This window comes from Tachypleus tridentatus, chromosome 4 (assembly GCF_004210375.1).
Source record: "Tachypleus tridentatus isolate NWPU-2018 chromosome 4, ASM421037v1, whole genome shotgun sequence".
Classification (NCBI taxonomy): Eukaryota; Metazoa; Arthropoda; class Merostomata; order Xiphosura; family Limulidae; genus Tachypleus; species Tachypleus tridentatus.
In genome coordinates this window covers 86577058-86596829 of record NC_134828.1, presented here as the reverse complement: position 1 = coordinate 86596829, position 19772 = coordinate 86577058, and the positions used below count along the sequence as shown (strand labels likewise).

The 19772-nt window shown below is 34.2% G+C and overlaps 1 pseudogene across 1 annotated transcript in view; it reads right to left on the bottom strand.

The window, feature by feature from the left end:
• The window catches only part of LOC143249618 (tyrosine-protein phosphatase 69D-like), a 309369-nt pseudogene that overhangs the window by 81017 nt on the left and 208580 nt on the right, over positions 1–19772 (bottom strand). The window contains exons 3-4 of the transcript XR_013027869.1: positions 13739–14035; positions 9182–9475 (exon numbers count right to left, since the gene is read on the bottom strand). The product of XR_013027869.1 is annotated as a tyrosine-protein phosphatase 69D-like (transcript). The remainder of the gene's footprint in view (positions 1–9181; positions 9476–13738; positions 14036–19772) is intronic.

The following is a 19772-nucleotide window of genomic DNA, read 5'->3' as shown; positions in this document are numbered from 1 at the left end:
CACTATGTAACAATAAAGAAAGTAGAAGGGGAGAGTTCTAAGATAGCTTATGTAACACTGTGCAAAGTAGACAAGAAGAACTCTGAGACTCTTTATTTTAAAATTTAACAAAGTATAAAGAGAGAGTTCTAAGAAATTTTATGTAATAATATAGAAAATATAAAAGAAAAATTCTAAAACACTTTAGGTAATAGTGTAAAGAATATACAGGAAGAATTCTGAGACACCTTAGGTAACAGCATACAATACAGAGAGAAAGAGTTGTGGAACATTTTATGTAGCAGTGTGAGAAACATACTGAAAGAGTTTTCATAAATTTTATGCAATAGCGTACATAGCAGACAGGAAACCTTTGAGACATTTTAGGTAAATACATACAAAGTAAAAGGGGAGAATTTTGAGTCACTTTAGGTGAAAACATATATATTATGTAGAAAGTGTTGTGAAACAGAATGGGTAACAGTGTAAAAACAGATTGAACGACTTCTGAGGCATTTTTATCTAAGAGTACTTCCCTCCACTTTATGCACTGTTACATAAAGTGTTCTAAAATTTTCTCGTTCACTTTTTACAGTGTTATCTCAGACATCTCAAAACTCTTTGTACGCTGTTATATAAAGCCTCACAGAACTTTTTCAAGGTGTTTTCTGTAGTGTTATATAAAGTGTCTCGGAACTCCTCTAACTTATACCGTACCTGTTACCTAAACCGTCTCTGAACTCTTCCTGTTTAGTCTGAGATAGGTTAAATGTGTGCAATATTTATAGGAAGAGTTCTCAGACACTTTATATAAAAGAGAACAAAGTTTATAAGAAAATTTCTCAAACACTTTAGACAAAAGAGTATAAAGTAGGCAGTAAAGCTTCCTGAGACAATTTATGTAATAGTGTACAAGGTAGAGAGGAATACTTCTGAGACACCTTATGTAACAGTATACAAGGTAAAGATTAATACCTCTGAGACACTTTATGTAAGTATACAAGGTAGATGAGAAATACCTGTCCTAAATATCATGTTTCAGTCTATGTGGAAGATGTTCGTTTTTTAGCTACGTTATCTGTAGTTAAAGTGGAAGATGTGTGTTTGCCACCGACTTTATTTGAAAACTTTTGTTTTAGATATTATTTGCCAAAGTTATAGGTGGGCTATCTTCACTGGTCGTTCCTAATTGTGAACTGATAGAGTAGAGAGAAGATAGGTGCTCAGCAGAACCCACTGCCATTTCTAATAAAAATGTAAGATTGACCGTTACTATTATAACGTACCCACAGCTTCAAAGTGAAGAGTGCAACAGGATACGAGTTACAGACCCTCAGATTCAGAGACTAGCACATTAATCACTTATCTATGTCCAGCCTATAGACAATTTTTCTCAATGATTTAACATGATGTTTACAAGATTTCAATACCAGTAAGGCAATAGAGCATATTAATGTGGCCCAGGGAATATGTCGTATTTTTCTTTCTATCAATTTGATAATTAATCGTACATATCTTCTTCAATGTTTGAATTTAATAATGACTAGAATGTAATGTTTCCTGCTTACATAAATAAACTATTCTCATTTTATGGTTTTTAAAGATCCTCTGTGTTCCGAGGCCTCTCACCATCGAATTCTAAGAGGAAAAAATAAGTAAACATCGACACGAGATCCCCGTTAAATATATGTTCTAGACGGTAGGTAATGCGAACCGCGTATTCATCTTGCACGTATTCTTTCAGAGCCGCTAGATTTTGATATCAAACCAAGTTAGTTTATTGGGTTTATGGCACTAGACCAAATACAAACTGTGAAGCATAAAGAGATGCAAGCTAAACTAAACCGATGCCAGAAATGTTTGACTGTCAGCGTTGTTTTTATATTGATGAAATGTGCTTCTCAAAATAGTTGCATCATTAGCAAAGCTGTTCAATGTTTTATATACCAGAAAGATATCAACTAGCTCTGAGCTTAGAGAGAGAGAGAAAAATGAATTAGTAAGAAAAGTCCTAACAAACCCGTGTAATCTTCTCAAATGAGCTTCGTATTCACCGATGGTATTAGAGAAACAAAACAACAAGATTACACTCAGAAGAGAAAGGGAATTGATTACAGTTTAATAACGGGTGTTGGGACTCTAACACCTTCGGGCGCGAACAAGTGGATTTCCTAAAAAAAACAACAACAAAAACTTGCTCGTGTTCTCTGCCCGAAAGTATTCTCTAAGATTATTAAAGACACAAAAACAATGTTATCTAACCTAATACACTACTTCTGTTTATTGTTCCATTATAAAAGACTGTAATTTATATAGTTTAGGTCATGAAAAGCCAAGTGACGTTGTCTAATGCATAAAAATCAATGATTTTTGGTTTATCATCTACAAAATAAGAGCCTTATTAAATTCGTTATTAATTTTAAATATTATGTAGACCATGATTAGATAGCCTAGTGCTAGTATTTATGGTGTTTCCCATAATCTGACCAACGTTAGTTTGTCAGTTTGAACATAAATCATACATTTGAGTTGTGGCTATTTTTTAAACCTAATATGATTTGTATAACAATAAGTGACTTTTATCACAAGCAAAGTTTGTAAGCGAGATACTGGAGTTAAGAACGTGTGTTTCGTATAATACAACATGCTAAGATAACAAAACATGTTATCAAAATACATATTTTATACCAAACCCACACGCATCACTTTCATTATATCAGGGAAAAATCTAACAATAAAAATGTAACTTGAAACTAAATAGTGACAATGAATATGTCACTAAATTCTCTGAAGCGCCTTACGTTTACATTGCAAGTAAAATGAATGATGAGTTAATGTAAGTACAATTCAAGTGAATATGGTAAGAAATAAACATTTATTTTATTGTAATTTGATAATACTTAACTAAACAATTTACGATGTGTTGTTTGCTGAATACATATACAGTGAATCATAAGAAACATATACTTAATATCCAGTGAATCATACGAAACATATACTTGTTGATTAGAATTATCGAGCGTGATTAATTGCCAAAATATAAACAAGAAATAATGTTACGTACTTTGGTGTCTTGGATGTGTTATCAGAGTAACAGTCAATTTCTATTATTCGGTGTGACAAGAGTAAATCAAGAGTTGGTATTGAGTGGAGTTGTTTAGCCATCATCCGTCTGGTTTATCACTTTAAAATTAGGACGACTGGGAAAGATAAACCTTGTGTAAAATTCAACAATCAAACAAATTTATGCAGACAATAACCAGACTTGAAACACCGAACCCATTAAATTGGAAAGTGGAATCAGGGTAGAAATTTCAAACTAGAACAGTGAAAGTAAAACTTTGACCTGAGAAAGCTGGACTTTCACAATTAATTTATCACCTATTCTGAAGTTTGATACGCGAAATAAAATAAAACTGAAACAAACCAATTACAGCTAGAAGTGGCTGTGGGTTCTTCATCTCAGAACACTGATATAAACCAATATTTACTGTTTCCAGCTTAGTGTTGGAAGAAAGTTAATCGTAGAGAAGCAGGAAAATGTATAATACAATATATTATTAAAGATAGACCTTGGAAATGACAAAAAAGCGTAACCGCTGAATTAAGTATTTCAGTCTCCATAATGCTTATAAACAGCATAACAAAACCTTAGGTGAGGAATAAAAATATATTACTAGACACCTAAAACTTAGTTATTTTTTATGTACTGTTTTTATTTATTCATCACATGGCTTCTACTTATCACGTCTGCAAATGTTATTTTTAGTTTCTACAGACGCACACACACAGTTATACACGTGTACGCGCGTATAAGTATATCTGATTCTTGCAATTTCTATTTATCATACAATACATATTTTTGGAATATTCATAATACGTTTCTTTGATAGCGGTTATCGATGCTATATTCTACCTACTTGAAAAATGGTTTGTTTGTTTGTTTGTTTTGTGTTTCGCGCAAAACTACTCGAGGGCTATCTGCGCTAGCCATCCCTAATTTAGCAGTGTAAGACTCGAGGGAAGGCAGCTAGTCATCACCACCCACCGCCAACTCTTGGGCTACTCTTTTACCAAAGAATAGTGGGATTGACCGTAACATTATAACGTCCCCACGGCTGAAAGGGCGAGCATGTTTGGTGCGATCGGGATTCGAACCCGCGACCCTCGGATTACGAGTCGAACGCCTTAACACACTTGGCCATGCCGGGCCCCTTGAAAAATGGATTTGATGGAGTTGTACAACTAGCCTAATAGGGTGTATCGCTTTGTATTGATAATGGAGTATTTAAAAATACTGGCCCATAATACTGACACAAATTTCTCGCAGTTTGAAGTAGTGGATAAAAATAGTTTCAAGGCAACAGCTTTGAAATTTGCGTATAAGTAGTGTAATTTTTGCATTTACATCAAAATATATAAAGTAGACTTCTGTGCGTTTGGACTTACCTGTTTATGTACTTACGACAAGGTTGTAGCAAACAGATATAAATTGTGGTTATGATAGTTCATAGCTTATACGATAAGTCATGTCTAATTTATAGATATTAATTACTAATTAGGTTATATCCTTTTATAATTCTGACAACTCAAATTTATTTTTAGGAGGGATACATAGGTGTTTGCTAACGCTTATTCTAGGTTAACTGAACGTGTTATCAGTTAGGTGTTTGTAAAAGGTGTATTTTATCTTTCTTTTTTTCATGTGTGGTTCATATTCTATTATTTTAGTATTATTTGTATGGCGCTAGTCTTGTGTGAAATGATGACAAACACATCGGTGCTAAATAGTTTTGTGTGCCTGCTATACTCCTGAATTCTGAAATTTGTTTGTCCAATGTACTGCTAAGTAACGTAGTTAAAGGCGCATGTTACTAATAATTTATTGTGTAATGTTATTACCAGAAGCGAGCGTGTGAAAATCAATGTTAAAAAAGTTAAGTTTTTGCAAAAACAATTTGCAATAAACTAAAAGGATATTTACTTTGGTGCCTTAAGTATAAGTTTTATAAATAATTTCCAAGTTCTCTACTTTTGTAGAGTATGCATTATCATAACAATAACCAGAATAGGAACAATAGTAAAAAAGATATTTCAAATGTGTCACACTAAATTTCTAAAACTTTAAGACGTCGCTTCCAAATATAAACAACACTACATATTAAACTATTAAATATGTCAACACACTCTTCCTAAAGCTGTATACAAAGGAGAACTATAAATATTTGATAATTCACTGACACTGGGTAGTTTCAGTTAAATAATTGATCACGTAAATTATTGTTTTTGCTTTAGTATCGTATTTACGTGTACTTTTATATGTTAATATCTCAAGAGCTAATTTTGTTCTACATTAAGACTTGTCCTAATCAAATTTTACTGCTTGAATAATTTCACAGGTTGTTAGTTTCTAATGGTACATAAATTAATTTTTAACTAGTCTAAATTAAATACTTTTGCGAAAAGAAACTGTAATGGAGAAAATAAATTACACTTCTGTATTTGAAAACTTTGATATACATTCTCGACTAAACGGGATTTTTAATGTATATAGATTTAGAAATTAAACAACTGCCAGTTTTTACAGAAGGAAATAGAGAACATTCTGATAGATTTAATTATATTATGTGTTACATGTTGTTCCTTACGTGATTTTCACCCCATTTATGTTAAGTTAATATTTTACGAAGCAGCCTGTTTCTCGTTAAGTACACGCAGTTAAGTTGTTGCGTACATTTAAGCACAGTAATAATTCTTCTCTGAATTTCAAAAACTGCTGTTCATCATTGAATCAATGGCTAGTGAAGAAACGATATATTCTAAAATAATATAACATTTTTCTAACCATTTGTTCCAAAATTTAATCTGGCTGGATTCTGGCTATATTTTCATTATGATTTATTCTTGCTCAGTCAAGTGATGAAGAATCCAACTGTTAAGCCATTAACACACATATTTACATACTTATCAAAAGTTAATAGCAACAATTTAATACGTTACCAAAGTCGACCGTAGTACCTTGATATACTTCCAAGAGGAGAAAATAGAAAGTATAAAGCTATCGAATGAGAACAAATTACATTTAAGAAACAATCACGTTCATGGTGGATCATTAGAACAAAAACCTTCACGAGTAAATACAGGTTATTCTCAAAGGATCGTTGCTTTTTATTTTTCCAAACCCATAGTGTTACTTATTAATAGTTGTAAAGATAGTTTAATGTGTAACGACACAGAGAAACTTATTAATTGGAAACTACAGAAAAAACAACTCAAGATTGTATGAACATTATAACGACTTTAAGTCTTAACGGTTTCTGCTTAGAGGGTAAACGTAAGACAGTCTGCTTTTATAACTATTTTAATTTTATTAGCAGGCTAGTTTTCTTTTCAGTTTACGTTGTGAAAACGTTTTCACTTGTATCATAGTACATATTTATGTTGAGAACATATTGATAAAAAGTGAAATTAGAGCAATAATATATTTTTGTTATATTTGATCTATAATGTCGGTAAAAATTAAAACTCGAGTTAATATTTTTCACATGAAAACAGCAAGAACTGTTGAATGATTATACAACACTAAGAAGAAAATACGTCTACAGCTTTCGGTATGGTTTTTGATATTTTCAACCTAAACAGAACTTTATGCCATACATAAGTTAAGTGGCCAGTATAGAGAGCTGATAATCAGAAATTAGTAGAACCTACTGCTTGCAATAATATTCTTAAACGAACGTCGATATCAACTGCCACTTTTATAGTACGTCCACGGCTGATTTGGTTTGAGTTTGTTTTGAATTTCGCGCAAAGCTATACGAGGGTTATCTGCGCTAGCTGCCCCTAATGTTGCAGTGTAAAACTAGAGGAGAGGCAGCTAGTCATCACCGCCTGGCCACGCCTAGCCTCCACGGCTGAAAGTGCAGAATATATTCAGTAGTGTATTGCGGGTTCTAGTGTTGGACATTCACATCCGCAGTTCAGAATGGTAATCAGTAAGACCCTTTACAGAAATTTCAAAACCACCCAATCAATCAACGTTCTTGTACTTACAGAAAAATGTATGTTCGAGTTAATTAATGGATTTTTAAATTATCGTGGAGCTGTAAGTACACTACATCGTACAGTATACGTAATGAAAAATGTGTCCTGGGAAGATTAGCTTTATAACTGGATAAAAGGTCTTCTGTAAGGTGAAAAAGTTTCATTACATTTTTACTGAAATCACTAAACAGTTATTAAAATTGATGCAGTACAAATTACACTTAACGTTTCAGCGAGTATAAACAAAATATTAGAGTACAGTTTGTTGTATTATTCATTTCAAAGTACCTTTAAATGTTATATAATGTTTATAATAGAGATTATATTACGACTTTATAATTATATATTGTAGGTTTTATACTGTCTTCTTCGGACACATATTTTAATTACAGACTTCTTTTATACGCCTATTTCAAACTTCACATCAGGTTTGAAACTGATCTATAACTGTGAGTGGTGAACGTTATGCAAAACTGACAAAAGTTTGATGTTAAATATTTGTGAAAAGTTTCCAATATCACCAAAACTGATATGAAACAATACTTTAAACAGTTTTCTTGCGTTTATTCAAGAAATGTGTGTAACATTCTATATCTAGTATGACCTCTACAGGCTATGACACACTCTTGACACCGATTTGGCACACTTTTAGTGAGTCTATCGTTGTTACCTTGAAATATGGCAGCCCACTCGTCAGCTAGAAGGTGCTGGCGTTCACTAACACGCCTCGACAACATACCCCAACAATGTTCAATCGGATTTCAATCTGGAGATTTGGCGGGCCACTCAGAAGTCTCTATTCCTTCCTCGTCAAGGAAGTCCATACACAGTCTGGCGACGTGGGCTTACGCGTTAACCTGCATGAAAATGAAACCATCGCCGACATCACCAGCAAAAGGCCTCACAATGGGTTCCAGAATTTTGTCTCTATATCGTCGTGCGTTCAGAGCACCTCTATCGAATATGAGTAAGTCCGTGGGGTCACCCAAGCATATGCCTGCCCAGACCATTACAGAACCTCCTCCATAAGCGTCAACTTGCACAATGTTACAAGTGAAAAATCGGTTTCTCCACACTCACGCTTGTTTATCATCACAAGACACAGTGAACCTGCTCTCGTCTCTCCACAGCATGGTGACCCATTGACAAAGTTCACAGTCCGGGTGCTGACGAGCAAACGCTAACCAGGCAGCACGGTGTTGCTCTCTCAGAATAATGGCTCTTACAGGTTGTCTGACCTTAAAGCGTCTTTCGTGCAAACGATTGCGAACTGTTTGGGTCGACACACGGGTTTCAGTGGAATGCTTAAGGTCATTTCGCAGTAACCGAGCCGTAGCTAACCTCTTCCATAGAGCGGTAGTCACGATGTTGCGGTCCTCTCTGGCTGTTGTGCAGTGATGACGGCCCTACCTAGTCTCCTGCCATAAGAGTTCGTCTCCTGGTAGCGTCGCTAAAGTTGATTGAGGACGCTTGGTGATACACCGACGCGCTGTGCCACCCTCCTTTGGGTCTGGCCATACTCCAGCATCTGGACCGCCCTGGCCACCTCGTTTTCTGTAAGATGGCGCATGACTGCTCGGGTACATAAGATGAAGGTACACACTGACAAAACGAGCTGCAAAAGATGCATGTTGGTGTTTGTTTCGAAAATTAATGAGGAATGCATAGTTTCATGTAACAGCCTTATATAGGGTACCTTGAGTTGTATTCTTGAGTGGAGTGAGTTTCGTTTGAGTTGCTTCAAACATCACTTGCAAGCTTAAAATATACACTTCTAGACGAAAGGATATGTTTTACATACATAAATTTAGTTATGACAAAAATATACTGAAATATGTACTTGTTCCTTTAATTTTTAAAAGCAGTATATGTATATGTTTATGTGTGTGTATATATATATATAATATTTTATTTACTTATCCATTTTTGTAACAAATATACACCCACAAATTTTATTTGCATAATTATACTTATTTCTTTTAATAAGCTTCCTATTTTTTAACAAGTGCATGTAGCGTCCTCATGTGGCAATTCTAGCCAATAAAATGTTGAAGCTACATGCACGGAATTTTATCTTCCAAAATTATTTTCAACAAGTTTTAGTAGTGTTTACGACGAAATATATTGATTTATTTGTTTAAGGAATTTTTGAACTTACCATCTGGAGGCATGGTAATATTTCCACTCTGCCAGTCACTTCTTCCTACACTATTGATGGCAGCAATTTGAAACCCATAGGTCATGGCTGGAGCCAGTAGCCTGACAGTGTATGAAGTGATGTTAGGAGAGATGTTATTATCCACGTCCATCCAATCGGATCCAGTGCTGTAATTCTTCACTCTTAGGTGAAAACGAGTGACAAGACTGTTACCTGTGAACGTGGTTTGCCACTTTAATGAAACTGTACGTGTATCTTCAGCTTTGATTTCATCCAAAGTGATCTCTGGTGGTTCTAAGAAAAGTAACACACATATAATTAAATGACAGTGTAATCGAAGAGCATTCGAATAAATTAAATACGGTTGTATTTTTTTTAAAAAAGAGCAATGCTATATTTCTCAACTATAATTCTCACTACTAGAGTACTATATAGTATTAATACTAGTAATAGCTACAAATATGAAGCAGAGATTTTGCATGTTTCTCTGGCTTCTTGATGTCATAAATTGAGGAAATGTTTGAACCAGCTTTCATTAAACTTGGTGAAGGAATTTAAGTTGGCCATTACAAATACTTAGTTTTAAAAAAGACAAGTAATCGAACGAAAAGTTTGTGTTTCGAAGCCAGTTCAGTTTTAATAGGCAACGTTGACGCTGAGCATTTTATATGTTCAATGTCACATGTAAAAAAAAATGACCCCGCTGATGGTTTATTTTTACTGAATCTAGTTTGCCATTTTTGATCTGAACATATGACTCAAAGTATTATTTGTTCTAGAGGTGTTTGGTGAGTGTCAGGTATTATGGAATAGGCTTAACCAACTTAAGTTTAACCTCTTAGCCATAGAGACGCCCGGCACGGCCATCAGACTCGTTCAGAACTCTACGTGTTTAAACTAAATACGTGAGAATGTTTCACTCACTTTAGGTACACAGTACATTTTATAAACTTCGGGTATTCAAATACGAAATACCATGGCCAAATACAGTATGTTTTATATGCTAAGCACAAGTTTCCCTTAGTACGTAATTGGAAGAGCTAGTTTGTACTGCTGAAGCTTAACGAAAACATTTTGTGGATTCGATCTGACATGTGCATCTTTAAGGCTTATTTTGACAAACGAAGCTGGTACATAATGCAAGAGGACAACCAGCCATCATAAAGGGTAGATATTTTGTTCTTTCTTGCTTTAATTAGAACTAGTTACATGTTTAGAGTAGTATGTTCGTATTTTTTCTTTGTTGTCATAAATATATATAAAATAAAACAACAACAACTTGGGATCCCGTAAGCATACTTTTCTTAGGGTAGTGGTATTTAAGAGATATATGTTTCTATTATACTATGTAACAAAAGTTTTACTTTTTTTTTCCTGGGCAGAAAGTATTATTTCCCAATTCCTTATGTCTAAAGTAAATGGAAAAGACCTATTTTTCTCTTTAAATTGTGCTTTTGTGACTTGGATAATGAAATTCTCAAATTTACCCATTTTCCAGAACATTCCAGGTAGATTCAGTGCTAAGTAGCTGATAGAGAATTTTCTCGAACTTACAAAAATTTTCAAGAACTTTTTAGAATGTTGTAGAACTTATAAAAATTTTCAAGTGCAAGTCGAAAGTCAGAGGAAGCGTCACCGACATTTTGCAAGCTTCTTCACTCGTCAAGACGGGATCTGCTTCTGCCACAATGTGTGTGTGTTTTTCTTATAGCAAAGCCAAATTGAGTTATCTGCTGAGCCCACCGAGGGGAATCGAACCCCCGAATTTAGCGTTGTAAATCCGTAGACTTACCGCTGTACTAGCGGGGGGCCTGCCACAATGTATCCGATGTGTGCGAGGCAATTGTAATTGTCTGTAACCCGAACGAGTGGCGCCTCTTCATTGATAGCTCATTCAGAAGCCTCAAAGCTGTGCTGCTTCATAAGGGGAATAAGTAGCCGTCTCTTCCCTGGCTCATTCGGTGCATCTCAATGAGGAATACAACAGCGTCAAGACCTTGTTAGAAGTCTTAAAGTATGATGAGTATGGCTGGGAGGTTATTGGAGACTTCAAAATGGTGGCATTCCTGATGGGTCTCTAATGAGACTTTACCAAGTTTCCCTATTATCATTGCCTTTGGAACAGCAGTGACACCGCAGCGCACTACAACAGGAAGCACTGGTCACAACGAACCGAGTTCTCTGTGGAAGGCACAATGTCAAGTATGAGCCACTAGTGGACCTCCAGAAGGTGTTGTTCTCACCATTGGACATAAAACTGGGTCTTATGAAACAATTTGTCACAGTTCTTGATAAGGAGTCTGCAGCCTTCATGTATCTTCGAGACTTTTTCTCTAAGCTGTCTGAGGCATAGGTAAAAGCTGGTGTCTTCGTTGGACCACAAATAAAGATCCTGGTGTGCACAGAATTTTCCAAGAAGCTCATTAGGAAGAGAAAAAAAGCTTGGGCAGCTTTGTCATAATCGTTCGGGGTATCTTGGGCAATCACAAGGCCGGAAATTATGTGGAACTGGTTGAGGCTCTGGTGAAGAATTACTGCAAAATGGGCTGCAGGATGTCCCTGAAAGTCCATATTCTTGAAGCTCATCTTGATAAATTCAAGGAGAACATGGGAGAGGAGCAAGGCGAGCGCTTACACCAAGATACACTGGACTTTTGAACGCTGCTACCAAAGAGCATATAACGAAAACATGATGGGAGACTATATTTGTGGGTTGATACGTGAAAGTGATTTACAGTACAGTCGCAAATCTCGAAAAACTACTCACTTCTAAATATTTTTGTATAACTTTAGTATAAATAGATGTAAATCTTGATTGATATGTTGTTTTATTCAGACCTTATGTAAATGAAAACGTACAAATTTACCCGTTTTTACATAGAAAATAGGTTAATTTCTGAATTTCATTATCCACGTAAAAAAAGCAAAGTTAAAGGGAATAATGACCATTTTCTGTACTCTTGCAGCATAAGCAATTAAGAAATAACACATACTGTCCAGGAACAAAATCTGTGTCACATAGTGTTATTAATAGCTCACAGTGATATAAACTGTTTTGTCATAGTTATCCGATTATTGTAGACCTAACGTATTTATTATATTTTACTTATAAAAGAGGAGAAAAGTTCTTCAAAACATAAAAGGAACAAATATAATAGTTTTAATGAACAGGAATAAGTTCAGTGTTTCAGAAGTAATGCAAGCAGGCGTCAATATTACAGGCTTCTGTAGGTTTGTGATATAAAAGGATAGGTTTTTCCCACAGTAATATCTCTAAGGATCAAATCAGCCATTTAGCAGCAATTTTTGTTTGATATTGAATTACAATAAAAGGACATTACCGCTGATAATAGTACTTGTCTCATAAATATAAATGAATAATTTTTATGTTGTAGCTCAGCATTTTACTCCATAAGACTCGTCAAATAATACTGGTTAGCCTGATGTGTTACGATATATAGTCATTGCGAGGAGCAGTGATGAGAGACAGAACATGTTTGACAAACATACTATAAGTCTGATAAGTTAGAATGGAACATCCACAACTACTAGGAACATTAGTGATAGACATGAACGTTTTCTATTGTTAGGAATAATAATCAAGGACAATAACACCTTTAAAGACACACTAAATTATAAGGATACAACATTTACTAAGGATAATAATGAGGGACAATAGCGTCTTTAACAAGCACGCTAGCTGGTCAGACAAGCTGTAATGGTAAACAAAAACAACGAGGGACAGTAACACCTTTAACAAACATACTCTTCAGTCTCACAAGTGGTAACAATACAATTATTACCATATAAACAAATATGAGGGACCGTAACATATTTAAGAAATATACTATTGAAGAGTTGTTTTGTGTGTATTGCCAGTTACAAGCTGTCAAATACTCCAACCACACTATTTTTGTCGCATCCACTGCACTTACAAGGCGTTTCGCTTAATCCAGAGCTCAACTGGGATATTAGCAGAGTAGCGGCCATTTTGATACAACAACGATTATTATGGTGTGTACACCAAAGGGACTAGATGAGAAATGTAGTGTGTGAATATATTATAGGCTTAATAGTAATATCTCATGATAAGCATAATTGTAAACATACTATTTAATCCCCCAAGTGGCAGTGGTACAATTATTATTATATGAACAACGAAGATAGACAGCATCATATTAAAAAAAAAAAAATTATATGGTCTGATTGACGGTTACAGTGATACTATGGCTACTAGAAATATGCCATTAGCAATAAAATCAAACTTACAAGCTACGGTGGTATAACTAATGTGTATTAGAAACAATAATGTGTGGTCACAGTGTTTGTATGTTACATGTTTATTATTAGTAGTAATAAAGGGAACAATTGATTAGTGTTCGTAATCAATGTATCAGCCATGGTGTACAAAAGTAGCTACTATAAAAACCTTATGATGAGCAACAGTAAACACTAGAAACATAAAGATTCAGTTTAGCATTTTGTAAAAAAAAGAGTATTACAATATAATATAATATAATATAATATAATATAATATAATATAAGAAACAAACATACCCTCCACTCTGATATACTGCTCTTCTGCAGACATGTTGTACTTGTTGGATGCCACACAGATGTAACTCCCATTATCCGATCTTCTCAAATGTTCAATTGAAACCGTCCCTCGGACGGTGTCCACGCCAACATCAGTGGTTTTAATATGAAAATGGTCACTGTCTTGGTTTATCGTCTGACCCTCCTTTTCCCACCTTAACGTAGCTCTTGGGTAGGCTGAAACGTCACAAGATAGTGTCACGTGCTCGTTGACAAGCTGGATGGTCTCTTTGTTCTCAGTTTTGATAGTTAAGGGAACTGGAAAGAACATGAACATAAAACTAATGACTTCTATATAACGATTCTAAAACACACTCACACATAAACACACACACATATATATATAAAGCATTGAATACGTAATAGTCTTCAAAGTGTGTTTTTATTGCTACCACTAAATTTTGAAAACATCAACAACAAAAAACAGGACAACCCAATGTAGGTATCATTGAACTATGTTTTATTGACAACACATTATTTTGGAATCTAAACAACTTGTGCTTTTTATAAAGCTGGGATTCATCAGTATAAACGCTGCTAACATCACTAGTGTATGAAATAATGAAACATGGTGATTGGTTATTTTTATTTTTCAATACAGCACATAAAAAAGGAACACATTTGCTGAATTTGCAAGCGAAAGTGATGACTTTCATTTTTCACATTCAGATGAATCGTAAAGATTACCTAAAATGTCCTATGTGATCAGAGGCTTAACTCCAGTTCGTCATCGTGTGCAAAAACATATAAATCGATGCGTAATTTAACACTATTCTGTAAGACATCATATAACACCTTCTGCGTTATAGTTTTTTTTCGTTTTAAAATTAACTTTAGCGAAACGATCCAGGAACATGATTAACTCTATAGTCATATTAATATATTAGCTCTATTGAAAACGGGCGGGAAACGCCGTCTAGTGGTAAACAATGCGTTCACATAAGTAACTAATAACAGCATACTTGAATACAGGTTCATCAAATTCACAAAACAAATCCAAAACTATGATTATACACAATTAAATGAATTTCGAATGTAACATATTGTGCAACTGCGAGCATTTGTTATAGAAATGTTGGGACCCAAGGAAGGAGAGAAAATGTTTAAAACCAGAAAATGAACCTGAATATAGACCTACAATAAACAAATGTGTATATATACAGCAAATGAGAATAAATTTAAATAAGTTATCACTTAAATTAAGGAGATAAGAAGATTATCTTTAATCAGAAGTTCCAGCTAAAACTGTGTTAAGTCACTCCAGTAGATTGGGCTCGGCATGGCATGGTGGGTTAAGGCGTTCGACTCGTAATTTGAGGGTCGCGGGTTCGAATCCCCGTCGCACCAAACATGTTCGCCCCTTTAGCAGTGGGGGCGTTATTATGTGACAGTGAATCTCGCTATTCGCTGGTAGAAGAGTAGCTCAAGAGTTGGCGGTGAGTGGTGATGACTAGCTTCTTTCTCTCTAGTTTTACTCTGTTAAATTAGGGACGGCTAGCGCAGATGGACTTTGAGTAGTTTTGCGCGAAACTCAAAACAAACCAGTAGATTAACTGTGTTTGTAGACAGTGGAGATACAGAGAGATGATCAAGAATTATCATTTCTGTAGATAATTTTTATGTGTTCATGGATACATACATTTAAATGACGTTTTATTTTGCTGCGAAACGTATACACGTGCGAGCACTTGAACCATGAACGAACAACGAATTTAATTCATTATATATGTAACAGTTCAATGCATTGATTTCTAAGAATTGAGCTATGTGTACCTAACTAAGCAAGGCATGCTTACACAGGACATTTAGGTGCATCAATCCGTTTATTAAGTTTTTATACAAATAATAACGAGAAAAGGTTCGAGATACCCACTATGTTTAAGAAAAAAGGTGTACACATTTTATTTCGATGTCTATAGACTAGTAAGAACAAATGTTACAGGTTCTAGTAAGTAAATAAACGATCATTTACGTTAGCAGTTAGAGAAGAGACGTTGTTGAAATATGTGTACAGTTGAGGGTTTTCTTTAGGAATGTAGACGTAAAAATCCTACAGTAACAATTTATAGTCTGCCCTCAGAGATATAGAGACAACTTACTTTTTCCGAAGTTTACGGCAGGAATAAGAAAAGACAGTAACAAACTCGGAGAAACTTTTATTTTTCACGGTTTGTTATTTAGTATTGTAAACTTCTCTGCCATCGACGTAGTTGATCTAATAACAAGAGAAACTGGTTATGATACGCTATTACTTTTCTAATGTGAGCTGATGTAATTCGTATTTTAGTTAAGTCTTTTTATATATATAATGTACAAAGAAGAACTCTAATTTTGTAGTTATTTTATTTCTGATGTTACTAGAAAGGTTTTGATGATTTATTTTTGTAATTTGGAGTCACAGAGCTAATAAAAGATCAACTTCTGTTTGGAATATTTTCAATAATAAAAGGTCACAATGGAGAATTATTGGAAAACATATTGCAACGTATGCAGGATAAGACAAATAATATTACATGCTTTCGGGTATGACAAGTCAAACAAAGCATGCTTTGACAGGTACAATGTTGAAGCTGGCCCGGCATGGCCAAGTGGGTTAAGGCATTCAACTTGTAATCTTAAGGTCGCGGGTTCGAATGCCTGTCGCACCAAGCATGCTCGCCCTTTTAGCCGTGGGGGTGTTATAATATTACGGTCAATTCCACTATTCGTGATAAAAGGTAGCCCAAGAGTTGACTGTGGGTGGTGATGACTAGCTGCCTTCCCTCTAATCTTACACTGCTAAATTAGGGACGGCTAACGCGATAGCCATCGTGTAGCTTTGCGCGAAATTCAAAAACAAACAAACAGGTTGAAACTAATGCAGATTTATATAGATCTGATTGTTTTATTGTATTGTCGTTATATAGAGGTTTGTAAATTGTTGTAAAATATATTAACTACTGCACTTTCTTTTTGCAGTACATCAGGTGGTAGCACCATGGTTATTTTTCTGTGAATAGTACATACATATCTATAAATCTATATAGATTCATAAGACATAACGTACAAGGCTAATTAGAAATTCTTTGAAAAACCACGAGATGAAAGCTGGGGAAATGATTCTGTGATTTATTTTGAAATGTGAGAGTAAAATATTAGATTCTATAAACACAAATAATTTTCAAAGAATCACGTAGTTTGAAGACCGTATTTACCTTCAAAACTCAAGCGTCTTGCTACTTTCCCCAAGTGTGCATTTATTATGAGTAAAAAAAACACCTGTAGATGTTTCTTTTTACATGAAACAGAAGGCTTTGCGATCAATCTTTTTCACTGCTTAAAACTTCGACCATCTTCTCAGGTGTGTTCTACGTATACAATATTAATATCATATTCACAGAAGTGACTGTACTCGACACTCCTACTTTATGGAAACCAATACTTAATGTGTTTTTATTAACTTATCGTTAGTGGGCACTATTGCTACATTTTAATTACTTATAGGAATGCATATTATTCGTGCTTATTTTTTTCTTAGCACCTATCTTTTTCAATTTATCCAAATATAGATTTAACAGACTATAGAATAGAGACACGAATTGAAATTTGGTAAAACAAAGCTTGTTTCGGTATAAAAGTTTACAAGTTTTATGTTGAAGTAACGCCTTCACTTACATTCTTTTCATTCAAAACAAATTTGGGCTTAACTTTAACACAACACAATCATTTGTTTACAGAGAAAAGGCACAATGAAGGTAAAGAAAAACAGATGTTGTTTGAATCTAAAATGATGTACTGGTAGCAGGGCACAATAACATTTAAAACTGTTTTAAAAACACGATGACTTTTCATGTAGATTTATTAAATCATTAGTTCTAGAAAACGGTTATATTTACGCATTCTAAAGACGGCTAGTATGAGTAGTAAAACTTTAATTGAAATAAAGTCCAGTACAGCGTGTTCCCCAGTGACAAAGCGATACGTATATGGACCCATCCCGCTAGAAATCGGGTTTTGATACCCGTGGTGGGCAGAGTACAGATAGCCCATTATGTTAGTTCCAAACGAACAAAGACAATTTGCAGCTTTGTTAACCTGGAGATGACCTAAGAAGGTCGAAACGTTTTTCTATACTATATTTTAATTAAAATTTTCATACCCATACCAGTCGTCTTTGGGATACTTTTTTATTTTAAGTGGGTTTTTCATCATTATGGACGGTTATATTTAGTTTATAATATTTACCTTGTTTAATCACTCAATACGTTAAATAAGAGCCTGAAATAAAAAAGTCAACTTTGAATTAATTAGTACAAAAGTTCTTTATATATGAAATCAAGTTGATTTTCTTATGACATGCATAAATCAAAATAGCAGCCTTGTATGACCAAAGAGGGCGCTTCAACGTTTTAAACTACGACAATCCAGAACCCTTAAAAGATGTCTTTTAAATTTAGGTTTAGAAAATAAAGAAAATAGCATGCGAAACATTTTTCAAGTAATAGTTCAGGTTCAAAACCTTTAAATAACAATGAGGTTGTTTTGATTTAATTTGAAGAATATTGTGATAGAAGATACATCCTAATAAAGTACTTCAGAAAGGTAAGTTCCTTGTCTGCGGTAAAATAGAATAAGGAATTGTACCTAAAGAAGTTGCTGTTGAGATATAGGGAAGACTACTTCGAACCACTTGTAGCTTTATTTTATTAGAAGTTGCAGCTTTTGCAGTATGTAAGATTTGTTTTCAGAATAGGTGTCACGTTTTAACTACTGGCGAAATCAATCTAAAGTTTTAAAGGTAAAGAAACTTTTATTATTTAACTGAACATTCAACAATCTAAAAATGTATTTGAATTCTAGAATTCTACGTTGTATATACATAAAAAGTTTGTTGTTTTGTGATATGCTACTTGGAGTAAATTGTTACATTAACAAATAGCTTAACAATTTTTTATATGTTGTTAAATTATTCTGAAAGGTAACTTACATTAAGGGAACCTTTTAAAAACAACTTAATACCAATAAGATTATTTACATATCAAGCTAATATTAAGTGACATTTTTAGTATATTCAGAAGCAGAACGACTCTTTCTGGCCTATAAGAACAGTAAATGAATACCGAGAAATAATACTTTAAACATCTACAAGCCATCACTTCCCGTCAAATTGCTCGTCTCTGGTCATACGTCTCCATCAAGCTTGATAGAATAATTAGATTTTCAAGAGTACTTATAGATTGTTTTACTGAGGCTTAATGTGGCATTGACAGATTTTAATAATACCAAACATCAAGTTCTACTTAGTATATGCTAAAGGTATGATGCAGAGCCTCACTCTTGACGTGAGTTTGCAAAATGAAATTACTGGAATTTTGACATGAAACTAGAGTTTATTTAAAAACTGTTATGGTGCAAAAGACATTTTTCGCAAGACGTGATTGTAATCAATTATATTTTTCATAAGATAATAATACTATTAGGCTTACTGTATTTTTCAACAGTGCATGGATAAGATGGCCAAAGTTTTGTTGAAATACTATTATACACTAGGTATAAAATTTATAATGAAAATCACGTTAACTACAGGTATTTAGTTTTTCATGTTCCTCTTAATTTGTCCAATGGAATGTAAAAAAAAATGCATTTAAAGTAATTTTTATCACAAATTTTAGACCAATTAGTTTTTAATGCTTCGCCATCTTTCGGTTTTCATATAATTACTATTTTACCATATTCTTCTGGGAAATATCTTCAGTGATTGAATGAAGAATGTGGTATTTAAAGGTACAATAGATCTTTCTTACAGTAATCTCGTTACTACATCGGACAACAAGGAAACTGTGGAGGAAACTTTGTTAGATCATGTTGTTAGCCATCATTTTTTCTTCTTCCTTTTATATTTTACCAGGCCACATTGCATTTATTCATTTTAGTTGGAATGATATTTTTTACTACATTTTCATTTCATTAAAATCGTTTGAATGCCGTTGTGTATTTGAATCAAAATATATCATGT